This window comes from Adiantum capillus-veneris, chromosome 19 (assembly GCF_014529385.1).
Source record: "Adiantum capillus-veneris isolate H3 chromosome 19, ASM1452938v2, whole genome shotgun sequence".
Lineage (NCBI taxonomy): Eukaryota > Viridiplantae > Streptophyta > Polypodiopsida > Polypodiales > Pteridaceae > Adiantum > Adiantum capillus-veneris.
Genome location: NC_140949.1, coordinates 56,294,059 through 56,321,573, shown reverse-complemented (window position 1 = coordinate 56,321,573; position 27,515 = coordinate 56,294,059).

The following is a 27,515-nucleotide window of genomic DNA, read 5'->3' as shown; positions in this document are numbered from 1 at the left end:
AATTTCAAAAATGCCAGTTGAGGGCAAGAGGAAAAGGAGAACTTCCACCCCAAATTAGAGAAAATTAGTGTAAAAAACCAAGAAATACCCCTAAATTTCTAAAATTTCCTCTTGGCAAACTCAAGGAAATGAAGTTTATATGATTTTTCTCCAACTTTGTGGAGGAGTCAACATTTAACATCAAGAAGAATGAAGGTCACCCTCACATTACTCCTCGCCATCACCTCCCATCCATCAATCATGCACCCATGGTCTCCTCCCTTCTCTCTTGCCCTTCTGTACCCATATATCTTTCCCCTACAAATAATCTACTCTTTTATTTGTGCCATTCGTTGTACTGCATTGGCTAGCAAATTCTTGTATGTTTTATGATTGTTATTTATTTTGTTTTGCTTGTTAAAGTGTGTGAGTTCGCCACCTCTTGTATAAAAAGCAAGCCACACATCTATGCTCACACACTCTTTGTAGCACGGAATATGGCTAATAACATTGATTGCAATGGAATTAAAGCAACAGTAGTGAGCATTTCCTTAAGAGAATTTTTAATGAACATAGGGAGAGTACTTGATTGAAGGTAGCAAAATAAACAGCATACCTAGTTAGCTTGGCAGGAACAATACTTGCAAAAGAGAGAGAGAATTAGAGAAATTGACAACAATTGAGGACCAGATTTACTTGGAGCCGGTCCCCCCTCCAAAAGGCTTTTGTATTATAGATTCTTCCATAAAGTGAGACTTGGTACAATACATTGTTTGTGTTCCTTGAGACCTTGTTGATGTTATGAAGATGGTAAGCTTCATGCACCAATATTATGCCCGTAATTAACTTGCAATACCGGGAACTTGTCCTCGATCACAATCCCAAGACCTCAAACACCTTCAAAGGTGGAGAGAGCTAGCAGGGAGTGAGGGAAGGGAAGAGAAGAGGATGTATTCTTACGGGAAAGAAGTAGTGTCCTCACATATCATTACTCTTAGAGCATAGCATACCAAAGTAATGGAGATGAAGAAGATGATAAGCATTGCTTTGAAGCTTGGGGATTTCTAATCACCGAGCAAAGATAAATTCGAGCAAATTGATACAAGAGCAACAATGGTAAAAGAAAAAAAAAATGCCATGCACATTACTTTCACTACCACAAATCTAATACTTAATTGACAAAAAATAAGATTTTAGCACCATTATGAAAATTGAGTATTTGAGACGCATGCAATCTCTTCATACTTGAAACATAGATAATTCAATCCCATGTGGCAATTAGGATTCTCCAAGATCCCAATTGCAATGGTTGTACTATTGTCTGCCTTCAGTACCTCAACCTCATGCAGCATCGCCATCGTTTGCCCAAGAGGCACACAATCAAATGATCTTCGATCACAAACCATTCCGTGTTCTATTTTATCTGCCTGTGGCACTGCCTACTACAACAACTCCCTAGTTTGCTTGACATTTTAAAAAAAAAAAAACTAACCCTACTCTACCAAAAGAACTAACCCTAGTCTATTGACAGCTTGGTACATTTATTGATTTGTTCAATAGATGCCCCCAAATCTCATCCTTGGGTCATAACCTTGGAATTGATTTCCTCCACCCTTTAAAAAGGCAATTGAAGAAATTGAACTCAGAAAGACAAGACGGTAATCGTAAATGATCAATCTCTATAACCAGCACACCAAGCATGTAATCTTGCCTTGCAACGTAACCCTGTTAATAAGAGAAAACTTCCTAAATCTCTACGCGTCTACTCCTCCTGGGTCTGTCACCCTCTAGCTCTATGTGCATGCCGTGTGCTTGTTGCATTGTCTGCACATGCTCATTCGCTCCTGCTCTGTGCCTACTGTGATGTTTGCCACCTGCCATTAGCCCCTGTGAAAGGGATCTCATTCGATTCGCCTCATTTTTGGAAATTTTTAATGCCATTACTCCCTACTCGCATGACCCTACCCCTATACTGGCATAAATTAAAGAAGTAATTTAGATGTTCAGATTCCTCAGCATATGACAATCCCATTAAACTTCTCAAAGGTATCACACGTCCATTTCTACCCTGTCCCTCGCCATGACCGTCACTATGCTCTCTCTCTTTGCATGCTGCCTGCCAACGGCCTACTGTCTCTCTCTGCGCCGCCTTCCAACTGTCTCTCCACGCCAGCCTGCATTGCCTCCCTCTGTTCCTCCCTTACACTGCACATCTCGCCACCGCAATTGAGCTCGCATCGCTCAACGTCAACCACCTGTTTCTCTCGGCATGTAGTGCTCGTAACTCTGCTCTCTCTCTCTCTCTCTCTCTCTCTCTCATCGTCCACCATGCACCTCAACATGCCATTTCGTCAGCCCTCACCTTGAAGCGCTTCTCCCTATCGACCTCACATGTGTACCCCTGCAAACATCATCGTCGCTACTTCTTGCTTTCACAAAACTACACCCACCAACTTCTCCGTCCACATAGTCCCATTATATCACGGGCAGTAGCGTGCACACATACATGATGCTTGTTGCTTGCCGATCTCCTTGCTACCTTCACGCTCTCAACACGTAGTCCATGCCTCCCTTATATCCACCCAACGAACCTCCCACCGTCTGCCCCTTGGTCGCTCTACATGACGGCGTTGCAGATACTCCTGCCCAGCGTCCCCAGACAACAACAGCCACGTGCTCACGGCCCAACCAGTTCCATCGCCGCCCTCTTCCAACTGTTGACGCCCTATGTGGACACTTGGCATTGACTTGCCTTGCCGACTTTTCACCTTACCTCGAACCGCATCACCTCCAGATTCCCTTCTTAAACGATTTTCCAGATATCGTGCACACATACTCGCATGACCCTACCAGTCCACGTGGCTTGATGTTTTAAAAGAAAATTTGATCCTCCCCTCCCTGGTCTGGTATGCTGCTACAACCAGTCTGCACCGGCATGGACTGGTTGCAGGAGCAGACCAAGGAGGGGAGTCCGCCAGTCTACCCTAGCTAGGTTCAACTAGGATACGAGAAGCAGCACGCACCTATCTCCTCAAGAATGCGCTTCCCAGCTAAGCGTGCGAGCGAATGATTTCGATGTAGCGACTATCAGAGAGCGGTTCAGGTTGCATGCCTGTGAGAGTAAGCCATTGATTCAGTATTATCTCTCCCAACGGAAGCTTGTAATGTGGATGTGGGATCGGGGACAGAGTTTTTCTGGTATGGCCTCTTGAATATTGTTGAGGGAATGGAAGCCAACAGTAGTACTGAATCACATGCCTGAAAGTTGCTTATTATGCCATGGTTGCAAGCATGACATCTTAAAGCATATTTATTCCTCACATTACGCAAGATATGGCAAACTGTACAGGCCTGAAAGCTGCTAAATATTGTCATTGCGATGAAGGAGGCAGTTAGTGTTCATACATATTGCTCAAAAGTGTTGATATGATCAATGCTGCATATTGCCCAAACAGAGAGAGAGAGAGAGAGAGAGAGAGAGAGAGAGAGAGAGAATATGTCTTTCATTTGGTCAAGTGATCAACAAATCATCGACATAAAGAACCACAATGAGAAGTACATCACCCTCACGCTTTACATACAATGTGTTATCTATTGGATTGTTACAAAAGCCTTGTTTGACCAAATGAGTGTCAGCTTTCTCATACCAAGCACGTGGAGATTGCTTCAACCCATACAAAGTCTTTTTATATCTTCACACTTTGTCCTCTTGTCCTTTCTTGACAAAACCGCGAGGCTGTGTTACATAAACTTCCTCAAATATGTCACCATTCAAGAAAGCAGTAACAATGTCTGATTGATGTACATCCCAACCAAAATGAGCTGCCAATCCACATAGAAAACGCATAGTAGTCATATGACAAGTGGGAGCAAAGGTCTCTTCATAATCTATGTCTTTTTGCTGTGCATAACCCTTTGCAACAAGTCGAGCCTTCTGGCGATCAATCTCACCATCCGGCTTGCGTTTCAACTTGTAAACCCACTTCGTACCAATGGCTTTTTTGCCAGGAGGCAAATCACATAAAGTCCATGTGTCATTTTCTATTAGTGCATCATATTCTGATTGCATGGCAACTATCCAATTTTTTGAATTCTGTGCTTCATCAAAAGATAGGGGCTCCTCAACATCATGTAAGCTAGACACAGCCAAAGCATAACAAGCTGATGCATAAGATGCATGGCGAGAGCCTGAACGGGTACGACTAGACAAAGGTGCATCCAATTTACTATCACGCAAAGTGTGCACCATCCATTTTGGCATACCTCTAGCCTGCTCATTTTCAGCCCTTTCCTCATCAAGTACATCATGTACATCTGCATCAGTAAAATAGGCTGATCTGTAACATTTTCAAAAACCCCCATAGGCTGTACATTTGCCTCATTGGAACTTACATTCGTATTTCCACCACTGAAAAGAGGCAACAAAGTGTCATAAATGTCCTATGAGCTTACATTACTGTCCCTAGTACATGACAGCAAGGTCTGAACAGAATCTTCCACAAATACTACATCTCGTGAAACCAGAATACGCTTTGTTTGTGGATGATACAACATGTAACCTTTGCTTTCAGCACTATAACCAACAAAAATACATTTGACAGCCTTATCATCCAATTTTCTGCGTTGTGTTTGTGGTACCAAAGCATATGCCAAATAGCCAAAACCACGCATGTGCTCAATAGAAGCCTTTCTATCATGCCATTCTTCATATGGAGTAATAGACTGCAAAGCTTTTGTAGGACACCTATTTAGTACATAAGTGGCACACATGATGGCCTCAAGCCAAAAAGAATGCGGAAAAGCTTCACTTTTGACCATACATCGTGCCATTTTCGTAAGTGACATGTTTTTCCTCTCAGCAACACCATTTTGCTCAGGTGTATAAGGCAATGTACATTGGTGTTTTATCCCACGACTAGCCAGAAGTGCATTAAATTCATGAGACATATACTCCCCCCCTTGATCGGAACTGAGGGTGCCCATAGTACATTTTGAGACATTTTCAGTCATAGTCATAAATTGTTTGAAGCACATAAAAACTTTGGACTTTGCTTTAAGCGGAAATACCTATGCATGCCTCGAGTAATCATCAATGAAAGTCACGAAGTAAAGGTAATTGCCCAAGAACGGAGTTTGCACGGGCCCACAAACATCACTATGCACAAGTTGCAACCTGCATGTGGCCCTAACTGAACCATCCTTTGGAAACTTTGAACGCTGCATCTCACCCAAAATACAGCCTTCACAAACATGTTTGACAGGTGCTTCAAGAGGCGGCAAAGAAGCAACCATATCAGATTTCTGCAAACGCAGCAAACTGGAAAAATTTAGATGACCAAAACGTGCACGCCAAAGTTTTGCATCTGAAATAGCCCTTGAATCTGCAATTGCATTTGTAAAATTTTGTCCACACTTGTCATACAAAGTGAGCTTATACAGCCCATGGCACAAAAGCCCAGATGCAACAATTTCATCACCAAAACTAAGATCATGAACTGTACATCTATCATCCACAAATTTGACTACAAGTCCAAGTCTAACAAATGCAAATACAGACAAAAGATTATTCTTCCCAGGTACATAAAGTGCATCAACAAGTGTGAAAGAACTGCCATTTGCTGTAGTAAGCACAATCTTTCCAACTCCTTGAACCCGATAAGAGGCATTGTTGGCACAAGTGACTGAGTTCGCATTAGGGACAGACTCAAGAGAGGTGAACAATTCACAATGTGAGGTAATGTGCTTTGTAGCACCACTGTTGAAATACCACACATGTGAATCTGCAGCAACTGACATGCATGCATCATGGACATCAGGATTGTAAGTGCACTCTGCACTAAAATCCCATTCTGCATCAACATCATCATCACAGTCTCCTTTCACAGAAGACTCAACAATGGCTGCATTTGTAATGGAACTAGCGTTTGCAGTGGAACCACCCTCTTTCTTCTTAGCCTCTTTGGCCTTCAACTTAGGACACTGCTTGATCAAGTGATCATTAGCTTTACAATAATGGCAACGTAGCTTCTTTTTGCCCTTATCACCAGAATTGCTAGACGAAGTTCTGCTAGCAGAAGCATTGGGAACATAAGTTTTTCCACTTGCAACAGAACCATAACAAGTGGCTGCATTGTTGTTACCACCCTTTCTTTGAGAAGCAATAAAAGCCTGTTCAATTGCATGCTGTCTAGTCCTGATTTTTCTGGAAAGTGACTCTTGCAATAGTAATGTGCATAATGCATCAAACTTGACAACTTCAGGATTTCCTTGGGTCATAAGTCTCCAAGTACTAGCAAAAGTCTGGTAAGAATCTGGTAAGGCATTAAGAGTAGTCTGCACAAGGAACCTGTCTGAAATGACCTGACCTGCAGAAATAAGTTTCTCATTGATATCCTTGACACTAGCAAGGAAAGTGTCCATATCATCTTCCTCATGCATAATCTTTGACTCCAGCTCTTTACGCAGCAAAGCTATTTTAGCCTCATTGTGACTTGCATAAAGACCAACCAAAATATCCCAAGCTTGTTTTGCATATTTTGTTGTACGAATGTGAGGAACAATGGTGTGCTTCACAGACAACACAATCAATGCATGAGCCTACAAATCCTTTACATCCCAACAAGATTGTTCTATCGTAGGCAAACAACTCTAATAGCAACAATTCTTGCAGCAAGACCTGCCACATTCTCAACATCGCCTACATCATGAGAACTGGACGTACATCAATGCCCTGCACAATATTCCAGACACCCTTTGACACAAGGACTTGTTGCATCATGTAAGCCCACATAGGGTAATTGTCCCCATCCAATATGTCCTCAGCAGCAAACATCTTGAACACATCTGTGTTGTTGTCAGCCACAGTAAATGTTACACATGATGTGAAAATTGCCCGAAAAGAGGAGAAACAAAGCACGAACAACATGTGCTATATATCACATATCGTAGAGGACTGTAATGCACTTGTTATGCAAAAAAAGGCACTGATGAAAATTTTGCACAAAATGACAAAATCGCTTGTGCAGTACTACCTATAGTGGAAACGGAGGTCGAAATGGGCCCAAATCAAACATCTGAGCACACTATGCGAGCTCACCAAAAATTTTGTCGACCTGTGAACGCTCGTCAAACCTCACTGTAATCGAAGAAAGTGAGCAGGCGTGTGCTGGAGCAGCTGGCGACTAAGCCCGGGACAACGTAACCTGCTCTGTTACCAATTGTTGGAATTAGGGTGGCAGAGAAACTCACACAGCTTGGAGAATACAAAGGAAGCTCAAGGCACACAATAGAGAGTGTGTTAATTAGTGTGCAATGGAAAGATAGATAGCCCTAGAGTGATGGGCGTATATGCAATGCACAGGGGGGGGAAACCTCCGAAAGAGGGAAAAAATTCCCCGGCGGTCCTAGAGTGTTCACACACATCACTACCACATGTATATGGTAACACAGAGGACTTTGATGTCAATGATCTTCATGGTGATGAGAGCGAGAGCACATACATTGGCTTGGGGTCGTTGAATGAAGTAGATGCTCACATAGCTAGGTAGGAGGCAACCTTGAAATTGGCTCCAATTTTCGTTCCATTGGGTTAGTCACCATGGGATTTGATTTGGATTGTGGGATTAGTTTTCAACAATGGAAAACCCGCTTGCACTAATGTAATTTGCTCTAAGTAATAAGAATGTCTGAAGAGACTTGCTCGATTATTTTGTTGCTCGGAAATACTCGCTCTCCAATTTGTATAACTCTGAAGCTTGACTCTTGGTTGAATTTTCATTCCATAGCCAAGAGGTGTTGGTGTAGGCTCTCTACTTCTCAAGCTTGGAGAAGGAGATGGAGTTCTTGCTCAACACATGAGGAAAAGTGTGAGTGTGTGGGAGAGTATGCCCAAAAGTGGGAGCTTTCCCTTGCCTTGGTCGACCCCCTCTCTCCTATCACTAGCTTGCACCCCATCGGCCCATGCCAAGGCCTAGCCAATCACAGACTTTGGTCATAACTAGCAATAAAGGTAGCATTTGGATAAGTGTCCCTCTTTTCCCCTGTGAGATGGATTTTAATTGGATCTAAATTCTCATTGGACCTCCCTAAAGGCCATCCAATAGGATCATGCACACTATGAGTGCAACATGACTAGGGGCTTGACATGTGTCCTTTATGCCTCTTCTGTCTTGAGCATGCCTTGAGTGTGCATGAGTAAGTTCTCTCTCATCCCCTACCTTTAGGGCTCGCCCCCTCCTATGTAGGGCTCATGTTTGACTTGAACACCTCAAGCACCTTAGTCATCAAACACTTTAAGCACCTTGGTCATTAAGCACCTAAGGCACCTTAGTTAGCTCAAGAACCTCAAGAACCCCAAGCACCTTAGCCAACTCAAGCACCTCAAGCACATGCCTAGCATGCCTAAGGTCTAAAGTACTTAAAGGTCCTAGGTATAAGGGCTTTTAGCACTAACCTTTGGAGGTCTTTGATGAAGCTAAACCTAAAGTCTTTTAAGCTCCATTATCCACTCATTGCTCTTTGGTAGACCATCTCCTTTTTGGACCCTCAATGAGATGTAGCCTTCTCTTGCTTTGGGCTCGTGCTAAGATAGGTCTAAAAGCACATATCGGCTTGTTGCACGGGGGCATCATTAGTAGCACCTTCATGTGGAAAATCAAAGTCGTCAATATTTATTCTACTCTCTTTATTATTGTCAGCCATGCTAACTAAAACTATGTATATGCTACTTTGTTCTTTGGCAGCCTCAAAACTTTAGTTGCTACTCTTCTTAACTTTTGAAAATTAGCACTCAAAGCCCATGGTTTAGAAACTGTTAATTGCAAAGAGTAGTGGAGAGGGTCTAATGTTGCTCGTTTGATATAGTTCCTATTGAGCTTTCTAGTAGCTCAATCATGGTTAAGCCAAAGGCAAGCCCCTAAAGACTCCATTATTAAGTCTATAGTTCCCAACGGTGTACCTTGAACTTTGTTCATTCCAACCAGGATAATAAATCCCTATCCCAAATATCCTCTTGCAATGAACAACTCCAACCTTTCATGGAAAACTTAAGGACCTCTCTTCTTAAGCAATAAAAGAGAAACCAATAGCTCTGATACCAATCTAATGAAGTATGGCTAATAACATTGATTGTAGTAGACTTAAAGTGACAGTAGTGAGCATTTTCTTAAGAGAATTCTTAATGAACATAGGGAGAGTACTTGATTGAAGGTAGCAAAATAAATATTATACCTAGTTAGCTCGGCATGAAAAATAACCTCCAAAAGAGAATGAAAATTAGAGAAATTGGCAAACATTGAGGACCATATTTACTTGGAGCCAGTCCCCCCTCCAAAAGGCTTTTGTATTATAGATTCTCCCATAAAGAGAGACTTGGTACAATGCATTCTTTGTGTTCCTTGAGACCTTGTTGGTGCTATGAAGATGGTAAGATTCATGCACCAATATTATGCCCATAATTAACTTGCAATAACATGAACTTGCTCTGGCCTTAATCCCAAGACCTCAAACACCTTCAAAGGTGGAGAGAGCTAGCAAGGAGTGAGGGAAGGGAAGATAAGAAGATGTATTCTTACGAGAAAGAAGTAGTCTCCTCACATATCATTACTCTTAGAGCATATCATAGCATAGTAATGGAGATGAAGAAGATGATAAGCATTGCTTTGAAGCTTGACTCTTGGTTGTATTTGCATTCCATAGCCAAGAGGTATTGGTGTAGGCTCTCTACTTCTCAAGCTTGGAGAAGGAGATGGAGTTCTTGCTCAACACATCAGGGTATGTGTGAGTGTGTGGGAGAGTAGGCCCAAAAGTGAGAGCGTTCCCTTGCCTAGGTCGACCCCCTCTCTCCTAGCACTAGCTTGCACCCCATCGGCCCATGCCAAGGCCTAGCCAATCACAGGCATTGGTCATAACTAGAATAGAGGTAGCATTTGGACAAGTGTCCCCCTTTTTTCCCTGTGAGAGAGAGAGCTTGATTAATTATTTAATTGGATCTAGATTCCCATTGGACCTCTCTAAAGGCCATCCAATAGGATTCGGGCATACTATGAGGGCAACATGGCTAGGGGCTTGACATGTGTCCTTTATGCCTCTTCTGTCTTGGGCATGCCTTGAGTGTGTGAGTGTGTTCTCTCTCATCTCCTACCCTTAGGGCTCCCCCCTCCTATGTAGGTCTCGTGTTTGACTTGAACACCTCAAGCACCTTAGTCATTAAGCACCTCAGGCACTTTAGCCATTAAGCACCTTAGTCAGCTTAAACACCTTAAGAAACTCAAGCACCTTAGTCACCTCAAGCACATGCCTAGCTTGCCTAAGGTCTAAAGTACCTAAAGGTCCTAGGTCTGAGGACTTTTAGCACTAATCTTTGGAGGTCTTTAATGAAGCTAAGCCTAAGATCTTTTAAGCTCCATTATCAGCTCATTTCTCTTTGGTAGACCATCTCCTTTTTGAACCCTCAATGAGATGTAGCCTTCTCTCCCTTTGGTCCCGTGCTAAGAAAGGTCTAAAAGCACATATTGGCTTGTTCTAACCTAGTGACAAGACAATTCACAAACACGGGGGCATCATTAGTAGCACCTTCATGTGCAAAATCAAAGTCATCAATATTCATTCTTCTCTCTCTATTATTGTCAGCCATGCTAACTAAATTTATGTATATGCTACTTTGTCTTTGGCAACCACAAAACTTTAGTTTCTACTCTTCTTAACTTTTGAAAATTAGCACTCAAGCAGTCACACCCATGGTTTAGAGACTATTAATTGCAAAGCTTAGTGGAGAGGGTCTAACATTGCTTGATTGATATAGTTCCTGTTGAGCTTGCTAGTAGCTCAATCATGGTTAAGCCAAAGGCAAGCCCCGAAAGACTCCATTATTAAGTCTATAGTTCCCAACGGTGTACCCCTAAAAGGCTTTTGTATTATAGATTCTCCCATAAAGAGAGACTTGGTACAATACATTCTTTGTGTTCCTTGAGACCTTGTTGATACTATGAAGATGGTAAGTTTCAAGCACCAACATTATGCCTGTAATTAACTTGCAATAACATGATCTTGTCCCCGGCCTCAATCCCAAGACCTCAAACACCTTCAAAGGTGGAGAGAGCTAGCATGGAGTGAGGGAAGTGAAGAGAAGAAGATGTATTCTTACGGAGAAAGAAGTATTCTCCTCACATATCATTACTCTTTGAGCATAGCATAGCATAATAATGGAGATGAAGAAGATGATAAGCATTTCTTTGAAGCTTGACTCTTGGTTGGATTTGCATTCCATAGCCAAGAGGTGGTTGTGTAGGCTCTCTACTTCTCAATCTTGGGAAAGGAGATGGAGTTCTTGCTCAACACATGAGAGAATGTGCGAGTATGTGGGAGAGTATGCCCAAAAGTGAGAGCTTTCCCTCGCCTTGGTCGACCCCTCTCTCTCCTAGCACTAGCTTGCACCCCACCGGCCCATGCCAAGGCCTAGCCAATCACGGGCTTTGGTCATAACTAGCAATAGAGGTAGCATTTGGACAAGTGTCTCTGTTTCCCCCTTTGAGAGAGAGATCCTAATTAATTATTTAATTCCATCTAAAATCTCATTGGACCTCCCTAAAGGCCATCCAATATTATCAAGGCACACTATGAGGGAAACATGGATAGGGGCTTGACATGTGTCCTTTGTGCCTCTTCTATCTAGGGCATGCGTGTGAGTGAGCTCTCTCTCATTCCCTACCTTTAGGGCTCACCCCTTCCTATGTAGGGCTCATGTTTGACTTGAACACCTCAAGCACCTTGGTCATCAAGCACCTTAGTCATTAAGCACCTGAGGCACCTTAGTCATTAAGCACCTTAGCCAGCTTAAGCACCTCAAGAATCTCAAGCACCTTAGTCACCTCAAGTACATGCCTAGCTTGCCTAAGGTCTAAAGTACCTAAAGGTCCTAGCTAACCCTAAGATCTTTTAATCTCCCTTATCTGCTCACTTCTCTTTGGTAGACCATCTCCTTGTTGGACCCTCAATGAGATGTAGCCTTCTCTCCCTTTGGTCCCGTACAGAGATAGGTCTAAAAGCACATGTCGGCTTGTTGCAACCTAGTGATAAGACAATTTACAAACACGGGGGCATCATTAGTAGCACCTTCATCTGGAAAATCAAAGTCATCAATATTCATTCTACTCTCTTTATTATTGTTAGCCATGCTAACTAAAATTTTGTATATGCTACTTTGTTCTTTGGCAACCTCAAAACTTTAGTTGTTACTCTTCTTAACTTTTGAAAATTAGTGCTCAAGCAGCCACACCCATGGTTTAGAGATTGTTAATTGCAAATAATAGTGAAGAGGGTCTAATGTTTCTCGGTTGATATAGTTCCTATTGAGCTTGCTAGTAGCTCAATCATGGTTAAGCCAAAGGAAAGCCCCAAAAGACTCCATGATTAAGTCTATAGTTCCCAACGGTGTACCTTGAACTTTGTTCATTCCAACTGTGATAATAAATCCCTGTCTTAAATACCCTCTTGCAATGAACAACTCCAACCTTGCATGGAAAACTTAAGGACCTCTCCTCTTAAGCAACAAAAGAGAAACCAATAGCTATGATACCAATGTAACAAACTATGGCTAATAACATTGAATGTAGCGGAATTAAAGTGACAATAGTGAGCATTTCCTTAAGAGAATTCTTAACGAACATCGGGAGAGTACTTTATTGAAGGTAGTAAAATAAACATAATACCTAGTTAGCTTGTCATAAACAATACCTAAAAAAGAGAGAGAGAATTATAGAAATTGACAACAATTGAGGACCGAATTTACTTGGAGCCGGTCCCCCCTCCAAAAGGCTTGTGAAACCCAACCTCACAGGCCTCGTCTGGCACAATATCAATGAGAAACCCTTTTACAAGAAGGCCGATGCTTCAAATGTTTTCAAACAGGGCATACATTCACTACATGTCCTGAGCGGGCCTTGACGTCTTTAAGAAAACCTTTTGCTCCCACGACAGAAAGATCCCTCCAAAAAGCTTTTGTATTATAGATTCTCCCATAAAGAGAGACTTGGTACAATACATTCTTTGTGTTCCTTGAGACCTTGTTGATGCTATGAAGATGATAAGCTTCATGCAGCAATATTATGCCCGTAATTAACTTGCAATAACGGGAACTTGTCCCCGGCCTCAATCCCAAGACTTCAAACACCTTCAAAGGTGGAGAGAGCTAGCATGGAGTGAGGGAAGGGAAGAGAAGAAGATGTATTCTTACGATAAAGAAGTAGTCTCCTCACATATCATTACTCTTAGAGCATAGCATAGCATAGTGATGGAGATGAAGAAGATGATAAGCATTGCTTTGAAGTTTGACTCTTGGTTGGATTTGCATTCCAGAGCCAAGAGGTGTTGGTGTAGGCTCTCTACTTCTCAAGCTTGGAGAAGGAGATGGAGTTCTTGCTCAACACAGAGCGAATGTGTGAGTGTGTGGGAGAGTAGGCCCAAAAGTGAGAGCTTTACCTTGCCTTGGTCGACCCCCTCTCTCCTAGCACTAGCTTGCACCCCATTGGCCCATGCCAAGGCCTAGCCAATCACAGGCTTTGGTCATAATTAGCAATAGAGGTAGCATTTAGACAAGTGTCCCTCTTTTCCCCTTTGGGAGAGAGAGCTTAATTAATTATTTAATTGGATCTAAATTCTCAATGGACCTCCCTAAAGGCCATCCAATAGGATTCAGGCACACTATGAGGGCAACATGGCTAGGGGCTTGACATGTGTCCTTTATGCCTCTTTTGTCTTGGGCATGCCTTGAGTGTGTGTGTGTGTGTGTGAGTGTTTTCTCTCTTATCCCCTGCCTTTAGGGCTCGCCCCCTCCTATGTAGGGCTTGACCACCTTGTTCGTCAAGCACCTCAAGCACCTTAGTCATTAAGCACCTAAGGCACCTTAGTCAGCTCAAACACCTCAAGAACCTCAAGCACATGTGTGCGCGCGTACGCGTGCGCGCGCGCGTGTGTGTGTGTGTGTGTGTGTGTGTGTGTGTGTGTGTGTGTGTGTGTGTGTGTGTGTGTGTGTGTGTGTGTGTGTGTGTGTGTGTGTGTGTGAGAGAGAGAGAGAGAGAGAGAGAGAGAGACTTACCTCCAACTGCATGATTCAAAAGGTTATTCACACCGAGCTTGTAAATCTGCTCGACAGACAGCTCTCTGACTTGACACTGTGAGACGATTGATATAGATCGATTGAGTCTTGTCTCCTTCAAGAAAACCATCTTAGTATATAGACAACAAGCACAAAAGTACTAATAGACATTTATGTCATGAGAAACAAGTGTAGGCTTACTTTTCTAGCAAGCTCATATACCAACAAGTGTTAATCCTTGCATCTTGCTTGTCCCTGCACTTCAACTACACAAAACAAAACTTTTAAATCACCCAAGACTAGAGAATGTAATGGAAATGGCCTATGAAATTTGAGAGTAGTGGAATTAAGAGAACTAGAGTGAGCATTTCCATGAGATTACTTTGAGAACATAGAGGGTGAACTCTATTAGGGGTAGCAACATAACCATAATACTTAATTTACACTAGGAAAAATATGAACCCTCTAGGGGCCCTTTGGGATTAAGGTTAATTAGAGGCCAGCCAATGAGAAGAGGGTGGTGGACATACTCTATGCCCTCAAAAATGTAGGGGGACAAAGTAGTCTTACACTTCTTAAATGGGCTCTTACTTAGTGAGAAGGTGGGGTGGGGTGGGGGGGGCGGGGGGGTGGGTGGGCCATATGGAACCTCCAACTTCCCTCCTTTTTTATCCGGTTCTGAAAAAATCCCAAAAATTTGAAAACTTTCAAAATTTTCAAAACTCAAATTTCATCTTCTTAAAACCCCCCTACAACTATTTTATGGTCAAAAAAGCATTTTTTGACCTCAAAAAGTCAAAACATGCACCCAAAAACCCTAAAATTCAAATTTTTAAAAAAACTTTTGAAAAATCTTTTTTTGCTATCCAGAGCTCCCCCAAAAGTAGTTCTTAGGCAAAAAGTGATTTTCTCTCTCTAGAACCCCCCTTTTCCAACCCCTCCTTGGTTGCAACCATCACACTCATCCTCTACTCCAACACACTCTCTCTCTCTCTACACCATCTACATTACTGCAGCAAGGAAGCTCCTCTCTCCTCCCCTACCACCTTCCATTGCCACACCAAGCAAAGGTTATCCACCTTCCTCCCATTGCCACACCAAGCAAGGGTTATCCACCTTCTCCTCCCATTGCCACAAGGGTTATCCACCTTCTCATATCACTTTATCCTCTGTACATTGTAGCAACAAGCAAGGTCCTTCTCCTCCTCCTAATTTTCTTTGCTCAACCATGGCCAACTCTACTTCGCAAAGGCGGCCAAAGGATGAGGTCACAGCACTTGCATGCCACAACACTAGAGGTGTAGATGATGAGTGGGTGCCACAAGAGTTCACCAAAGGTGCTTGGGTATACATGCAACCATCTGCTATTGGCCCTCATCGTGTGCGGAATCGTGCAAACTTGGATCTTCATTGGAAAGGAAAGCTCCTTGGCTTCAAGAACCGCAAAGACAAGGGGACCGTAGCCATTGTGCAACATGTTTTCTCAATGTTAACCATACATTTGCAACAACCACCTCGATTTCCAACACATTGTAAGTACATGTTTTGAGAATACAAAACTAGGTGTGAAATCACAGTGTAATGTTATTATGGATTCATACTTAAGATTTGTCATGCATTTATAGTCATATTTCCATCCACGTTGGTGGAGGAGCTGCCACTACATAGTCTCTCCGGCACATTCAATGCTATACATGCGGATATTGGAGCAATAATGTTCCCACATCTTTGCCCAACCAAACTGGTTCAAAGAAGGATTTTCTTCTATTCTCACTCCTATATTGTCCCTACTTCTACACAAGCGTTTGGAACGCTTGAACCTATCAAAGTAACTTCCTTATTAAGTATGGAGTGGCCGGTGCCAGATTTGTGGTCGGTAGCATCTTTCACGCAAAAGATGATAATGGATGTCCAAAACTCTTTGAAATACTCTAAAGCTTCTAGGTCTGTGGGCTTGAGTTGGTGTTTGCCTATTCATTGTTTTGTGCACATTTTTAAAGAGTTTGGATTTGTGGAGACTACCACAATGCTTGTATGTAAAGATGCGCATTACGAGGAATTAGGAAGGCTTTTAGAAGAGGACTGGGGTTTTGTGGAGGGCATGCACAATGGGGACCGGTACCGTTGTAAGGTTGGAGCTTCAGGTATTGGAATGCGCTATTTGAAATCCCGCACCTCCTTGTACATACGATTTCATTATGATCGTTGGATGTGCAAGCTTGGAGTGTGGACTCCCTTACAGAGTGTAGACCGCGCTATTGCAAGCTTTGACATTGCAGTGAAGATGCCCAACGATGCTTTGGAGGCAGTCCAAGTGAACAAGCATTGGACTCTCAGTAATGTTCGAGAACATTTGGTTATTATGGGTTTTGAGGCCCTTCAACAAGCACAATTTCGTTTGCAAGGTCACAAGGTGAGAATCCTTCCACCACATTTTCAATACATCATGGTTTGTCGATCATTGGATGCTTATTGTAATGAATGTCCGCAGATTGGGAAGAGAATGGAAGACAAACTGAAGGTCGAGGAGGACTGGGGGATGGATGGAACTATGCTATCGATCTTATAACTTTGTAACTCTTGCAATTTTCAAACTGATCCCCGCTGTAATCAACATGATTTGCTTCGGCAAATCATGCCTTTGAATATAATTTTTTGCATTGGGATGAGAAATCATTTTTTGGTGAAAGTGCCTTTTTTTTTTTAAAGTCTTAAAAAAAGGGTCCATTATAAAAGGGGGGCCACCTAACTCATTCACTATTTTCACTTTTGCAACTCTTGAGCTCCTCCACTCTCTGTCTACACCCCAGGCTAGACATGGATGCTTCCACAGCCTCTGCATCTGCAACCACATCCACCCCTTTGTCACGCTTCATCCTCTTCCTCGAGGACACCAAATACAAAGGGAAGTTGGACCTCCACACCTTTTTTACTCGTTTCCCTAACCTTGATGCCACAGTTGCCCTTCACATGGATGCATTTGCCGAGATTTTTGCGTTCATGGAGGAGCACATCATAAAATATTCTGTATCTATCCCCCCACATGTAGAGATCTGGGTGCCTTGCGATCTTTTGCGCTATATACACAAAGGTGATCGCCCATTCTCCAAGCGGTTGCAACGATTCCAAGAAATTGCAACTGATGCAGGCCATTACTTGGACGAGCAAGCCCCAGGGGTGTCAGCGCTCAAGAAGCGCAAGTTGGGGGTGGAGTACCTTTCTCGGCGCGCAACATTTATCTTCTTGGTAAGCAAGGAACCTGATTTGGAGGAGCTTCGCTTACCACACCTTCAGGTTGGGTCCTTTATCAAGGACACCAAGGAGCAGCAAGTTATCCCCATGAACCCTGCAGCGGAAGGAAAGGCACACCGGCTCGAGTACCCTAGGGGTCTTGAGGAACTGGTTGAGAAATCCATAGTTGCGGCTGGCCCTAGTGACACTCCAGTGCCACTACCACTGACGGATGTGGCTATCCCAGAGGTAGAAATCAGCCGCTTCTCCTCAGTGTTAGTGGATGGCGAGGAGTATGTGTTCCTACATGATTTGGAGAAAGCATTTGGCCTGCGCATGGATGAATGCTTGAGCGTGCTATGCAATAGCACCAAATGTCCCTTAGACAATACGCCAGATGCCCTAGAAAACAAGCTCTTGCCAGATGGGGACTCTGTTGCTGACACTATTGCAGTTGTATGTGCGGAGGTCCTCGCAACAGAGCAGTTGCACGTGGCTGATGAAGAATTCCAAGCCACGCAAGCCAAGGTTGAGGCTGCTGGGATGCCTATGCCATTATGTAACCTCCCATCTGATGATCCAAAGGTCGTATCTGTGGTGCATGGGAGCATTGACTTGGATGCAAAGGGCAACAGGGAGGAGGACGACAAGGAGCAGGAGGTAAACTGTATCCTAAATTTCATGTTACTATTTTATCCTTCATTGTCTTTTTTCTCAACCTTCATCGGTTTATGACAGGATGTCGTGGAGGTTGATGATTTTGCTGCAAGGGCGGGTGGCAAGCGGACGGGCTTTGGACCTCAAGCTTCCCTTGCGCATTACCTAGGACAACTCCCCCCTGGCGATGTGGCCATTATCCATAATGAATTTACTCCGCAAGCCCATTTTATGACTTGGTCATTAAAAGCTTTGAGCAAGTTTTTGTGTTTGAGCACCATTGCTCAAACTGCGCATCAAGTGTTCCTAGTGCGTAGATCCCTTGTATGCATAGCGTTTGGCACTGGCTTTCGTGGTAAAGTGCTTGCCCAGATAGGGATACATGCTTCCATTGGCTCAACTGACCCAAAGGACATAGCGCACTCCCTCTTGACTGGGGAGTTGCCTTACGCGCAAAATAGGCGCCAGGAAATGGTCGAAAAAATTATGAACTCCTCAGATACATGATGTAAAATCACCGTTTTGGAAGTAATAAAAAATATTTGAAATTGTCTCTCTATCTTGCAAATTCTTTTGAATGTGATTTGTCAATCTTGAAAATTGTTTCAATTGGTGATATGAAAATTGTTTTGATAAGTGACTTTGTAATTTCAAGTTCTGTATGTAGTTTCAGTCAATTTCAGTAAATTTAGGTATTTTATGTTCCCTAGGGGGTAGATAAGCTTACCAAGGGCCAAAGAAAGCCTGGCCACAAGGGCGCGCAAATGGCCCATCCATCAGTTTTGGATGGGCCATTTGCGCGCCCTTGTGGCCAGGCTTTATTTTGCCCCTTTTAGGCTTATCTACCCCCTAGGATACTTACAAAGCACAAATTTATTGAAATGAATTGGTTTTGCATCATTAATTTAGATGCATCCTTTCTATGGCAATTCCAGCATATATTCACACTCAAGGACACTAGAAAAGGTGAAATCAATTATGAAATGAAGTTTCTAGCACACTATCACCTGCTTTAGCTCTACCTAGTACACCCCTGCACCAAAAAGTCCAATTACATTGGACATTTGAAAAATCCAAATTAATGTTGCATAGACACTTGGTTTCACAATATGTTTTTTTTTTTTAAATCCTAAAGGGAATTCAAAGCTTGAAATGGCCAAAAAAGGGTGTCCACAAGGATCCATGTAAAATAATGTTGCAAAACCAATAGGTTTTAGTAAAGTTGTGCTTCTTAAGTACCCTTGGGGGTAGATAAGCCTACAAGGGGCAAAAAAAAGCCTGGCCACAAGGGCGCGCAAATGGCCCATCCAAAACTGATGGATGGGCCATTTGTGCCCCCTTGTGGCCAGGCTTTTTATTGCCCCTTATAGGCTTATCTACCCCCAAGGGTGCTTAAAAAGCACAAATTTACTGAAATTACATACAAAACTTGAAATTACAAAGTCATTTCATTACAAAGATAGTAGACACAGTAGACACAACTGTTGATCATATTGTCATTGGAAAGTTCAATCATTACAAAGATAAGGGTGTGCAATACAAAAAGAGGGGTAACTTCGGCTAATGCTCGAAGTCTCGTCGCAGTCGACGTGCAAGCTGCATATCTTTTGGCTGTATTGTCACTCGCTTTGCATGTATGGCGCATAGGTTGGTATCTTCCAACACCGAAATGATGTGGGCCTCTGCAGCTTCTTGAATAGCCTCTAGCGCTATTGCTTGCATTCTATACTGATTTCCATAGCTTTGAAGCACCTCCTTCACAGTGCGAGCAAAGGGGGCGCGTCCAATCAAAAGCTCCGATGTCTTCTGGTAGTGGCGGATTTCTGCAAATGCCCTTGCTATTTTTCGGCGCCGCTGCGGTTGTCTTGGGGGCACTTGCACATTTCCTGGCGGGCGGCGTTTAGGCTTCTTGAAAAACTTAGACTTGCGCCTGTTTACATGCTTAGGGGCTGGTTCTGCAGCCTCTTCTGATTCTTCCTCTTCCCTTGGCTGTAGATCTTGTTGTGTGGGGAGAGCTCCCTGGCCTCCAGGCAATGTCTTCCCCCCAACGCCCACCCGATGTGTGCGCGGTATTTTTTCTCGCAGCCATGGTGGCTCACTCTCTGATTCAGTGTCTGTATGGACCACTCGAGTCCTGGATGGTCCTGCTTGTGATTGGTGGCATGACGGCTGCTCCCTATCGGACTCTGTAGTTTGCTGGCCCTCTTCCTCTCTCCAGCGCTGGGCACGTTGCTTCATTCTCCTTCTAGGTGTTATATCTTGAGGAGGTGGAGATTCAACAGTCCTCTATGACTCTCGTGCCCTACCACCATGCCCACTACCAGATGAGTTCCTGGAACGGCCAGGCGTTCGTGGCTGTTTTCTTGTTGTTAACCCTCACGGCTCACGGACACCCCATCACCTAGGACGGACGTGTATTATGTATTTGGTAGAGTCAGGTACCGGGCTTGTCGAACCAATAGGAAAAGGGTAAGAGTGATCGCGGATGAGAGGCGCACTCTAACTGGGACATTCAAGGGATTAGTTGGCTAAGCATGGACGCCCAAGTGTGAATGGGGTGAGCTCATATAAAAGCCAACTAAACCTAAAATTCACTCATTCTCTCATTTGTGCAAGAGAAGAGTGCTCTTGCTCCACCTCCATCTCCATCTCCATCTCCATCTCCATCTTCTTCTTCTTCACCTCCTTGTGTGTGTGTGTGTATGTGTGTGTGTGTGTGTGTGTGTGTGTGTGTGTGTGTGTGTGTGAGAGAGAGAGAGAGAGAGAGAGAGAGAGCGATCGAGCATTGCGGCGGCACGATGGCGGTGAAGCGGTTGAGCGTGACGTAGCGGCGTCTCCTTCTTCTTCGCGACGAGGAATCCTCCACGGCAGGAGCATAGAGCGGTGAGTGACACACCAATGCCCTCTTTTGAGCTTACTAGTTAAGCTAGTTGTGTGCTTGGAGCCGTCTGTGGCTCGCACACAGTGTTAGGCAAGTCCCTTGCTTCGACAGTGCGGTAAGGAGTGCACATTTTTGGCGCCGCTGCCGGGGAATCGCCCTGCACTAAGCCCAAGAGGCACTTTGTGCTTCTCCTATGAGTTGTTTGTAGTAGGAAAGAAGAGGAAGAGGAAGAGGAATGAGTTATTTTTCTGCAAGTTGTTAATTTTTGTATTGTCTGCAAGTTCTGTGATTTCTGCATAATGTTGTGTTTTCTGTTTGCACACAGTCTTTGCACAATTAGTAGTCGTTAGCTTGTTCGCAGTGAATGAATAAGTAGGTAGGCAGTTAGCAATTTTTGTTTGCACACAGTCTGTACACAGTTTTCTATCAAGGTTTGGCTGCACACAGTCTTTGCACAGGAAGGTAGTTAGAGAGGAAGTAGGTGGACAGTTAGCCCACTGTCAGTAAGCAGGTAGATTAGTTAGTGGTTAGCAGCACTGTTAGTAAGTAGAAAAGGTAGTGAACTGTCTGTGAGCTGTTGACAGAGAGGTTAGGTAGGTGTTGACAGTGTGTGTGGCCAAGAAAGGGTCATCTAAACCGCGCGCGATTGTCGCCTCAAAAAAAAAAAAAAAAAACCGAAAATGTTTAAGCGTGAGTGACTGGGGGGCTACACTAAAATTTTGATCGAGATCGGGATCATTTCCCCAAGTCCAAGCCCAAGCCCAAGCCCAGGCCGAGGCCTCAGTCCTCAGTCTTCTGAGGCCTCAGTATTATGATATATACTAGACTCACTCTTATATATATACCCTACCCCCTCAAGAGGGAATGAGAGCATGTGGGGCAAGTCCTCCACTCTCCTCCCTTCTCTTCCCACTTACACACTTAGACTTTCTAATTTGGGCCTAGTTCCCTACTAGAAATTGACGGTTTTAGGGATTCTGAGGGCATAAAGTGACCAAACAGAGGGTTGTAAAGCACGGCACGTCCCTCTGACCGAGACGCTCGTTTTGAGCTATCATACATTCTATTCTATAGCTGGGGCAGAAAAAAAGGACCAAAAAATCAAAAAATCAAAAAAAATTAAGAAAAGACTTGGGTTGCAAAAAACCCAAAAATACTAGGTGAGCAGCCTTCACGGGCACTCACTGACACTTCTAGGGGATCTAAGTCATATGAACCTACGCTCTGGACGAGTGTTAGAGCACGAGCATATTGTTAGTGCCTCCATTTACGTGGGCACCTATTATTCCTCCACCCTAGGTTCTGGACCTTCGGTCGGGACTCAAGGTAGCGCGACCCAAGATGCTCATATCGCGTCTATTGATTCTTCCTCTAACTACGAAGTCATGGAGGGGTATCCTACACCAAACCCTGATAGTTCAAGTCAAGACATGCATGCCATGGGCCCACGGCCCGGGTCCAACGTGTTTAACCGCTTAAAAGAGACCCTTAGTAGAGCTACTCGCTCCGAACATGCGGTTAATGAAATAAATGAAGGGAGTGGGAAAGTAAATTCGTCATTCATGCCTAAAATAGAACCTATGCTCCTTGAGAGTGTGCATGTGAATGTTCCATCCACAGCACCTCCTGATCCTTTAGGACTATCTCCCTCTGAGGTTCTACTACCCGATGGTAGGAATCTTGCCGAAGTACAAGAGATCGAACGCTATATGCAAGCAACAAGGGAGAGGGAAATTGAGAACCTATGAAGGCTAGAACAAAGTCGAGCCCTGAAAGCAAAGGCTCCTATGACAACAATCATGCCAGCCGAGCAACCGAGTGCTCCCAAGGTAGCAGTCACGGAGGGGCAAACGATGGGGAGCAATAATGCTTCCACTTCGAGGGAAACCTCCAGCACGCCAGGCCTAGATGGGATATTCCTAAACGAAAATTGGGAGTATGACCTACAAGCAGAAGCTTTAACTGATCGGTACACAGGACACACCTATCATGTGGGTTGGTTAGATGTTCTACAATCCACATCGGGTGCTACTAGCATAGATGAGCAACAACAAAAAGTCTGTGATGTCCTCCATAGGTTTGTCGAGTTAGAAAGACAGAACACAAGGATCAACATGCCTTCAACAGGCCTAATGAGATTCTTGGATACGGGAAAGGCCAACCAACCAACCCTATCACAAATGGAGACTCCCTCAGTGAGCCCCATTGATCCTCCATATGTTGTTTCGCCAGGAGCCTCAGTACAATCTGAGCCCACAAGTGGCAGCTTTACCTTCCCAGATCTAGCTCATCTTTCTCTTAATGACACTACGGCTACCATGCATATCCCAGTGGTGAGCATGACAAGAAGTACACCATGGAGTTCATTTGTTAACACTGCGCCGATGCCTAGTAGCACAGTGCCCCCAACTATACCTACATGTATGTATCAATCATGTGCACCTGTCGTACCTCAGCCTCATGTAGCTCCTACACCTCCGATTATTCCAAGAGCTTACAATCCACAATGGCATTATCCAAGCTCTTATACAAGTGGAGCCATGCCATTTAGTAATAACATGCAATATCAGGCACCCCCTATGCCTAGGGCCACGACTGTAAACTTTGGACCACCGTCTGGTACACCACCATACGAAATATGGGACCCAAGAGCCGCGCGTATGCCAAGGCCAAGGCCAACTCCCATCTCACATGTGGTTCCAGGAGCACATACACCCATTATATCTGCTCAAATAGGATATTTGGCAGCATTTGCTCAAACTATCGGTCGCTCTATTGCGGAAAACATGCGTAGTACACCTGATAGAGAGCCTAGGAGCAAGGCAGTTTAAGTAGCTAAGCTCACACAGAAATTCAGTGGAGACGGAGATGCTAGAAAGCATATGGAAGTCTTTGAACATGTGTGCGATTCCTTGGAAGAGCACAATGAGCTACATAAGTGTAAGGCTTTGAGTTTGACCCTAAGCGGAAAGGCTGGAGATTGGTATAGAACCTTAAGAGTAGAAGAGAAAACGATCTACTCTACTCTTAGGAGACTGGTCTTAAAAGAATACATACGAGAGGGAGTACTTTGGGGTGTAGCCTCTCAGCTCCAGAAAGCCCAACGAGAAGAAGGTGAATCCGTGAGTGACTTCATTAGTCGCCTAAAGAATTTGAATTCTCGATGCAATCCAAATGAGCGATTCAACAACAACCAATTGCTCGATAGATTCATTAGGGGACTACGACATGAAAGTATCTATAATGGCCTAGTCATTAGAGGTATCACTACTTGGGAAGCAGTCACCATGAATGCAATCCAATTGGAGGATAATTTAATGATTGCAGGAGAAAGAGTGTCCGCCGAGCCGAAGTCTAGTAGCTCGCAAGCGTCAGGGCATGAGCCAATGAAGATAAAGCCAATCGTGAAAGAGCAAACGATATCTGAGATGACTTTGGCAGATCTCACCAAGGCCATCCAAGAAATCCTTAGGGGTAATCGTGCTCCACAAAACACTCATATGTATCCAAGAAGGGAGCAACAATGGTGCTCAATTTTCTTGGGCCCACATACTACGAGTGAATGCCCTACTTTCAGAGTAAAGTTTAACGGGACTTGTAACGCGTGTGGTAGGTATGGCCATCAAGCGAAGGATTACCTAATGCTTAAACGCATCATGAAAAATAGACCACCTATAGCTTGGGCAGACTCACCTCGAGTTCCTGCATTGATGCCTACCCCACCCATGGAGCAATAGTTGTCATTACAACACATGGTCCCTAGAACCCAAAATGTGGTCCAAACCACACAGTTGCCACCTCCAGTGCTAGGACCGCAACCCCCTCATCCAAGAGTTACACCTATGAACCAAATAGGTTGCGAGTCATCTAGTACTTATGTAGATTGCGAAGAGGACATAGACTCTAGTATCACCTATGGAGTCGACATGCTTGAGGAGTGTCCCATGTACTATATGGAAGACCATTGGGGACAAATCAAACCGGTATATCAAGCTACTGCGCTAGCAGCAAGAGGCCAAAACATTAATAGTTTTGCAAGGAGACCACCTCTTCAGTGCTACGAATGTGGTGGACCACATCGAGTAGCTGAGTGCCCCATTAGAATGCAAAAGAATTCCGCACTAATGCAAAAAAGTCAAGGGAGTGCATTGGCAATGCCAATACTCACTTGTAATCGTTGTGGCATAGATCATTTGATCGCACAGTGTCCTAACAATCCAAACGCACCGAAAATCACACCATTGAACTTAATAGAGATTGTTGATGGGACACCACCAACTATAAACATAGCACCAGTGAATGCACTCACACGGTCGATGCTCCAAAAGCAAAATTACATCCATGAAGAGAGATATGCTGCATCCATTGGCCGAGCGAGAAAGAAGAAAACACAAAGAAAGAAATCCCTTAATGCTTCTAGCTCAAAACCTAGCTCAAAGAATAACATAGGGACAGGAGAGGATCCCGTGTATATGAATGACCCTGAGGATGACTCAGATTCGATAGAGACCACGGAGACCAAAACTGTTACTACAAAGGAAAGAGCCAGTGAGGAGGATCACGACAGGGAATTACGACGAACACCAAAAGAGTATTCAAAGTTAAACTACCCAGTTGCGAACCCCCAAGATAAGCCACGAGAGACAAAAAATGAGGATTGCAAGAGAAAGATTGGAACCTATCCAAACCCAATAGTGGAAATTGAACGAGTCCAACAACTGAGGGGTTTGGTGGAAGAAACTCAACGAACATTAGAACCTGAACCCAAACATATCCAGATGTCGGACACAGTGTTTCCCACACAAGTTCAACCTCACAAGAACTACAGGCCGTTAGCTATACCCAGTATCATTCGGGAAGAGAGTGAGGGTAGGACATCTGAAAGTGGACACACACCTTTCCTACTAGAGAGAATGTTTGGTGAGGGAATGCCCGACCCCCTTGAGGAAGTGGAGATTCCATCTTCACCATTCTTTTGTCAGGGTCCTACGTCCCACAAGATGCCATTAAATGTTGCCAAATTGATGGATTTCATGTCTTCAGAAGTTAGAACCACCATCATGTCCAAACTATATAAAGACCCCGAGCTAGTCTCAGGTCTTCGAGCCTTCCTCAATGGATAATTACAGGCCAGATTACCACAGTTTGCACATATGAACAAACCTGACTCGGTAATGAATTATGAGGAACATTTAGCACCACCATCTGACCTAGCGGGACATGAATCTGTAATTGAAGTACCCATTAACAAGTTGGGGCAATACTTTGAAGGTGATGAATCTAATGCTACTCTACCAATCACTAATAAAGGATTAACTATAAAGGGGGTCCTTGACGGTGGTGCCGGAGTCAGCATGGTGACAAAGAGTTGTTAGGAGTCTATGGGGCGACCTCACCTTGAAGCCACAAGCGTAGTGGTAAAAATGGCTAATGGATCTATTGTTACGCCTATTGGAATGCTAAAGGATCTCAGAATCAAGGTCTTGGGACACAAGGTAAGGCAGACTTTCATTGTTATGGATTTTTCCAAGCATCCTATGTCATTTGAGATGATCTTAGGGCGTCCATTCATGAGGGAAGCAAAAATGGTGCATGACTGGTCCGAAAACCACGTCTACTTACAGTTCCAAGACTCTGTCATTCGAGTTGATCTTTTAAGTGGTCGAACGCATCCTCTAGGAAATAAATTCATCATTGATAATCGATCAGACACAACAATTCACTCAGCATTACAGTATTGTTACATGTGTAACGAAGACACGGATATTGGGGAGAACTCTCCTTATATGGATATCATACCCGGAATGGCTGAGTCAGACAATGTCGATTGGGTGCACCTAGCGGCAACTATAGATACATGGGGAGCTAGAGGAACAACCTGGGTAACACCAGATGGGGAAGAGATACCACACATTGCACCAGTAAACATGTTAGGTGTAGCGCATGTAACATCCGATGATAAGAAAGATGCACACCTACCTGAGAGTGAAACCGATGATTCCTCAAAGGCTTCAGGCCAATACACATCAGAAACGGAATCTCAGGGAGAAATGGATTCAGAACCTAAGGAAACATCGAGTGAACCAAGTATAGAAACTGAACACTCAAGGCGTAGTACGACCATCTATGGTAATTTATATGAGAGTGAAGAAGATACAAGCGAAGACCTATCAAGCGAGTCGAGTTCAAACATTTACCAAAATCAAAACCTTAACAAGAAACAAAGGTCATATAAGAGACGACGATATCGAGCAAATGTGAGAGCTAGGATAAACAAGGAAAGATCTACTGCAGAATGGCTTAGCTATCTAGGGGCATGTGATGCTCATCGAAAGCTAGTAGACAATTGGGGTGAACATCTCCGGAGTGTCATGTGGTGCAGCCCGCGACCCATTGACCTCGCTCAATTGGAGGTTACAGAGCCGAAATTGAGTCGAACTATAAGAAGACGTCAAAACTGAGAGTTAGCTCAACAACAAAAGGAGGCAGAACTAAAAGAAAGGTCTATGTCAGGACAAGAGCGTGCTGACTTACATACGGCTCCTGAACATTTTAAATCTTATACCACGGGGGAGCGAAAGGTTGTGTATGCCAAAGCCCAACGAATACCTACCAATGGAAGCAGTGGAGTCTATGATGGTCCAGCGGTAGTTAAAGAGATAGAATTAGCAGAAC